Source organism: Panulirus ornatus, chromosome 63, assembly GCF_036320965.1.
Source record: "Panulirus ornatus isolate Po-2019 chromosome 63, ASM3632096v1, whole genome shotgun sequence".
Taxonomy (NCBI): domain Eukaryota; kingdom Metazoa; phylum Arthropoda; class Malacostraca; order Decapoda; family Palinuridae; genus Panulirus; species Panulirus ornatus.
In genome coordinates this window covers 10902236-10908235 of record NC_092286.1, presented here as the reverse complement: position 1 = coordinate 10908235, position 6000 = coordinate 10902236, and the positions used below count along the sequence as shown (strand labels likewise).

The 6000-nt window shown below is 43.5% G+C and overlaps 1 protein-coding gene across 3 annotated transcripts in view; it reads left to right on the top strand.

Annotated features, from left to right (window-relative positions):
- The window catches only part of LOC139745962 (tachykinin-like peptides receptor 99D), a 212280-nt gene that overhangs the window by 192079 nt on the left and 14201 nt on the right, over window positions 1-6000 (top strand). The gene's annotated exons all lie outside the window — the stretch shown is intronic.

Here is a 6000-nt window from a genome sequence, read left to right as displayed (position 1 = left end):
CCAGCCCTCAACACCCCTCTCACCTACCAACCTCCCCCGTTTCCCCCTTTCCCCCATATCCCTCCCCTTTCCCATTCCCCCTTCTGCCTCCCACAACTACCGTCACTGTTTAGCCTTCAAGGAGCAGCCTCACTCAGTTCGTGTGGCCAGGAATCCCCTACTGCTGCTGCCTCTCCCACATGCCCTCGGAGCTTATGACTCCCATTTTCAAGTTACTGGTAGACTCAAGGTCAAAAACCCTACTGCCATATTGATATATATGTATAGTGTATTTAATGTATATGTGTGTGTGTGTGTGTGTGTGTGTGTGTGTGTGTGTGTGTTCATCCCATTTTCCACTAGCCATAGCAATGATACAAATGTGATTTTGTTATTATTATTGTTATTATTGTTATTATTATTATTATTATTATTATTATTGTTGTTGTTGTTGTTGTTGTTGTTGTTGTTGTTGTTGTTGTTTTCATTATGCGTGATGAAGCATAGTCAATGCTCACCTGCACAGGTGAGACACTTAGCCATCAGGGGAGCAGACGGGCCTCGAACGTAATTATAAAAGATGGCTGCCACTCCAGGTGGTTGTTGTCCAATTTGCTCTGAGAGAGAGAGAGAGAGAGAGAGAGAGAGAGAGAGAGAGAGAGAGAGAGAGAGAGAGAGAGAGAGAGAGAGAGGAAAACGCATTTAGCTAACACATTTCGCTCCACATTTTTTTTTTTTTTTTTTTAGCAGACTGGCCATTCTCCTCTCTTAATGGGGTAGGATAAGAGAAAGGAGAAAATGGCAGAGTCAGGATGCTGAAATATGACAACAGAAACCATATATATATGTATATATATATATATATATATATATATATATATATATATATATATATATATATATATATATATATATATATATTTATTTCTTATAATTCATATGGCGAAGTAGCGTTAAAAACAGAGGACTGAGCCTTAGAGGGAATATAATCACTTGGCCCCTTTCTCTGTTCCTTCTGGAAAATTCAAAACGAGAGGGGAGGATTTCCAGCCTCTCGCTCCCTCCCCTTTTAGTCGCCTTTCACGACATGCAGGGAATACGTGGGAAGTGTTCTTTCAACCCTGTCCCCAGGGATATAATATATATATATATATATATATATATATATATATATATATATATATATATATATATATATATATGTATATATATATATATATATATATATGTATATATATACACTGAGCCAGTGAATGAATGATAAGAACAAATAAAGGATAGTATTGAAAAGGTGAATTGGAAGTAATATAAACGACTGTGTATATATGACAATATGAAAATTGACCCTTGAATAATTTTTGTAGGATTTTTCCCCTCCTCCTCCTCCTGTCGTATGAGGAGGAGGAGGAGGAGTTCCTTGAGCATGGTCAGGAAGGCGTCAGGGTAAAGGAGATCCTCGAGGAGGTTTCCCACGTGAGAGGAATCGCTCAGAGAAATGTAGGGAGGGAATAACACAAATGAGGGAAGCCCTGAGGTATGTGTTGAAGCCTCCTCACTTCTTCCTGTTTCTCATCCTGTTCCTTCTCCTCCTCCTCCTCCTCTTCCTCCTCCTCCTCTTACTCCTCCTCTTCCTTCTCTTCCTAAGTCTGTTTTTTCCTCTTTCTTTTCACTCTGGGAGTGGTAAATACGGCAGCTTCAGCTGCAGGTTCAACATACTGATGCTAAATTTGGGTGTGGGAGATATAAGCACACAGACACAGACACAGACACACACACACACACACACACACACACACACACACACACACACACACAAAGCCAAGCGCATCTACATACAGAAACACGCATGTAAGTGTACCTGTAACATACGAGCACAGAGAGTCACACACACATATATATACATACATGCATAAAGACATACATATGCAGTATTGTCAGGGTGACGCGCGCGCGTGATCTACGCAACACACTTTCATACAGATAGGCAAAGTACACCAACAGAAAGGAAAAAGATAAACGAACAGAGAGAGAGAGAGAGAGAGAGAGAGAGAGAGAGAGAGAGAGAGAGAGAGAGAGACGCACATAAACAAAAGTATTTACGGTCAAAGGAATATCCGACATATTTCTTTTCTTCCCACATAGGGACCCAAGTTTTTTTCCCGGGGGGGGGGGGGGGGGGACCCTCCCCCACAGGAAAAAAAAGATGAAGAATAGTCCCCTGTATTGTGGATTCCAGTGTTGGAATCTCTCTCTCTCTCTCTCTCTCTCTCTCTCTCTCTCTCTCTCTCTCTCTCTCTCTCTCTCTCTCTCTCTCTCTCTCTCACCCCTCCTTCGCTGGGTACTGACTCATGCATAGCAAAGCAGGCCTCCTCCTCCTCCTCCTCCTCCTCCTCCTCCTCCTCCTCCTCTTCTTCTTCTTCTATAACCCCCTCCCCCCCACCTCTACCAATCCCCTCCTTCCTTAGTGTCGTATTTTGTCGGTGGCTGTGCCGCGCTGAACGCGACTATGTACCGCTATAGCTGTCTGGACTCTATAGCTGATGGTAGGGCGTGTGCCACAGCTGCTGCACAGCACCCACACAGCTGATGGCGTGGCGTGAGCCAACCACAGCTGCTGCACAGCAACCCCACAGCTGATGGTGTGGCGTGTGCCAACCACATCTGCTGCACAGCAACCCCACAGCTGATGGCGTGGCGTGCGGCAACCTCGGCTGCTTGCACAGCTGCTGCACAGCAACCCCCACAGCTGCTGCACAGCAACCCCACAGTTGATGGCGTGGCGTGAGCCAACCACAGCTTCTGCACAGCAACCCCACAGCTGATGGCGTGGCGTGTGCCAACCACATCTGCTGCACAGCAATACCACAGCTGATGGCGTGGCGTGAGCCAACCACAGCTTCTGCACAGCAACCCCACAGCTGATGGCGTGGCGTGTGCCAACCACATCTGCTGCACAGCAATACCACAGCTGATGGCGTGGCGTGTGCCAACCACAGCTGATGGCGTGGTTTGCCGTCGTGTCGGATCGCCCTGGCCGAAGTTACGCAACCACAGCTTGAAGGCCTGGCGGCCACTGTGCCATCAGGGATGCACTCAATTTTCGATGAGCGCAGGGAGCAGGGGAGGTGCAGCAGCGAGGAGGACGCTCTATATTAAGGCCGGCTGAACCCGCTGGTCGCCATCACCGCGCCTCCTGGTGGAGCAGACCAAACACCGTGTGTGTGTGTGTGTGTCTGTGTGTGTGTGTCTGTGTGTGTGTGTGTGTGTGTCTGTGTCTGTGTCTGTGTGTGTGTGTGTGTTTCTATCTATGTAGGCACTCTTCTTCTTCCTCCTCCTTTTCTTCTTCTTCTTACTCCAACTCTTCTTCTTCTTCTTCTTCTTCTTCTTCTTCTTCTTCTTCTTCTTCTTCTTCTTCTTCTTCTTCTTCTTTCATCATCATCATCATCATCATCATCATCATCATCTTCTTCTTCTTCTTCTTTTAAATCTTTCTCTTCTTTCCTTCACCTTCTTCTTCTTCTTCTTTTTCTTCTTCTTTCATCATCATCATCATCATCATCATCATCTTCTTCTTCTTCTTCTTCTTCTTCTTCTTCTTCTTCTTCTTCTTCTTCTCTTCTTCTTCTTCTTCTTCTTCTTCTTCTTCTTCTTCTTCTTCTTCTTCTTCTTCTTCTTCTTCTTCCTATTCTTCTTTTAAATCTTTCTCTTCTTTCCTTCACCTTCTTCTTCTTTCATCATCATCATCATATCATCATCATCATCATCTTCATCTTCTTCTTCATTTTCTTCTTCTTCTTCTTCTTCTTCTTCTTCTTCTTCTTCTTCTTCTTCTTCTTCTTCTTCTTCATCTTACCAACCAACTCTTGAGTATTATTCGATTTCCGTTCCTCGTTCTCCTGGACCCTGTCCCCCTTTCCCTTTTCTCGATCCTGAATGCAAGGAAGGAAAGGAAAAGAAAAAAAAAAGAATAAGGTTATTGGCAATATGCAAAATACTTTGCAAAAGGTGAAAAGGTCAGTCAGTTCAGTCGGTGGTGTTGGGGGGGAAGGAAGAAAGAGAGAAAAAAAAGAAATGGTCTCTGATTTGCATGACTGCTGTGGCCGTGGCGAAGGAAAATGCGCATGTGAAGGACACGTCCAAAAAAAAAATGCAGAAAACGTCCATATATTTTTTTTCCCCCTCTCGACGTACACCCCCGGCGTGTCTTAAAGGAGGCGTCCAACGCTGAAATGATGCCTTCTGAAGAGCCTGAATTCGTTCGTGTATTAACTGATGAATGCGTGATGCGTATACTGCACGAAGCCAGGGTCTAGCATGTGTTCGTGTGTCGTCTATATCTCTACTCAAGACTGTGGATCAAGAGGAGGATACAGAACTGATGTGAGTGAGGGAGGGAGGAGCAGGTACGATGGTGTGAGGGAGAATGTAACAAGAGTGTGAGAGAGATGTTGAAGAATGTTATACACTCCTTTTGGGAGGTTATGTACTTTGGGGAGGTTATGTATTTTGGGGAGGATATGTATTTTGAGGAGGTTATGAATTTTGGGGAAGTTATGTATTTTGGGGAAGTTTTCAAGCGGGAGGAATGATGATGATGATGATGATGATGATGATGATGTTGATGATGATGATGATGATGATGGTGATGATGGATGATGATGATGATGATGATGATGATGATGATGATGGTGATGATGATGATGATGATGATGGTGATGATGATGATGGTGATGATGATGATGATGATGATGATGATGATGATGATGATGATGATGATGATGATGATGATGGTGATGATGATGATGATGATGATGGTGATGATGATGATGGTGATGATGATGATGATGATGATGATGATGATGATGATGATGATGATGATGATGGTGATGATGATGATGATGATGATGATGATGGTGATGATGATGATGATGATGATGATGATGATGATGATGATGATGATGATGATGATGATGATGATGATGATGATGATGATGATGATGATGATGATGTGATGATGATGATGATGATGATGATGATGATGATGATGATGATGATGATGATGATGATGATGATGATGATGATGATGATGATGATGATGATGATGATGATGATGATGATGATGATGACGATGATGATGATGATGATGATGATGATGATGATGATGGTGATGATGATGATGATGATGATGATGATGATGATGATGGTGATGATGATGATGGTGATGATGATGATGATGATGATGGTGATGATGATGATGATGATGATGATGATGATGATGGTGATGATGATGATGGTGATGTTGATGATGATGATGATGATGATGATGATGATGATGATGATGATGATGAAGATGTTCAGTGCTGTGGGAGCAGCATGTCAGGCAGGGCGAAGGTGAAACTTCAAGTCATTTTCCTATTGGGGCTGGTGGGTGAAAAGGGGGGAGGGAGAGTAGTAATGGGTAAGAGGGAAGGTGATGGTGAGGAAACGGGTGTCATTTTACCGTAGGAGAGAGAGTAAGAGAGAGAGAGAGAGAGAGAGAGAGAGAGAGAGAGAGAGAGAGAGAGAGAGAGAGGAAGATGACAATTTAGATTCTCGTGAATTACCTCTGTGGATGGAGGGTCTATCTTTTGCCACTTTCATGTGCGTGGAAAAAAAACATCGAAGATTACCACGGTAGTTTCTCGGGCACGTGAGTTCGTATCCCATTGCGTCACGTCTCCATCCCCCCCCACCCTCTCTTTCCTTTGGCTCTCTCTACGCCGACGACAGAGCGTCGTGTGTGGTTTTCCCTCGACTCGCCAGACGTGATAATTACCATGTCATATATATTACCCGTATTCATTCAAGGAAAGAAAGGGAACGTTAGGAATAAAAAAAAGAAAAAAAAATGAATATATGAGTCTAATTAAAAGTTCTCATTAAGGTCAAGATCTTAGTTTGGGGGGGGCTGTGGGGGGGAATAATGATAAGAAAAATGATCTAAGAAGATTATTATACGACTAGTGTGGCGATGATTAATTA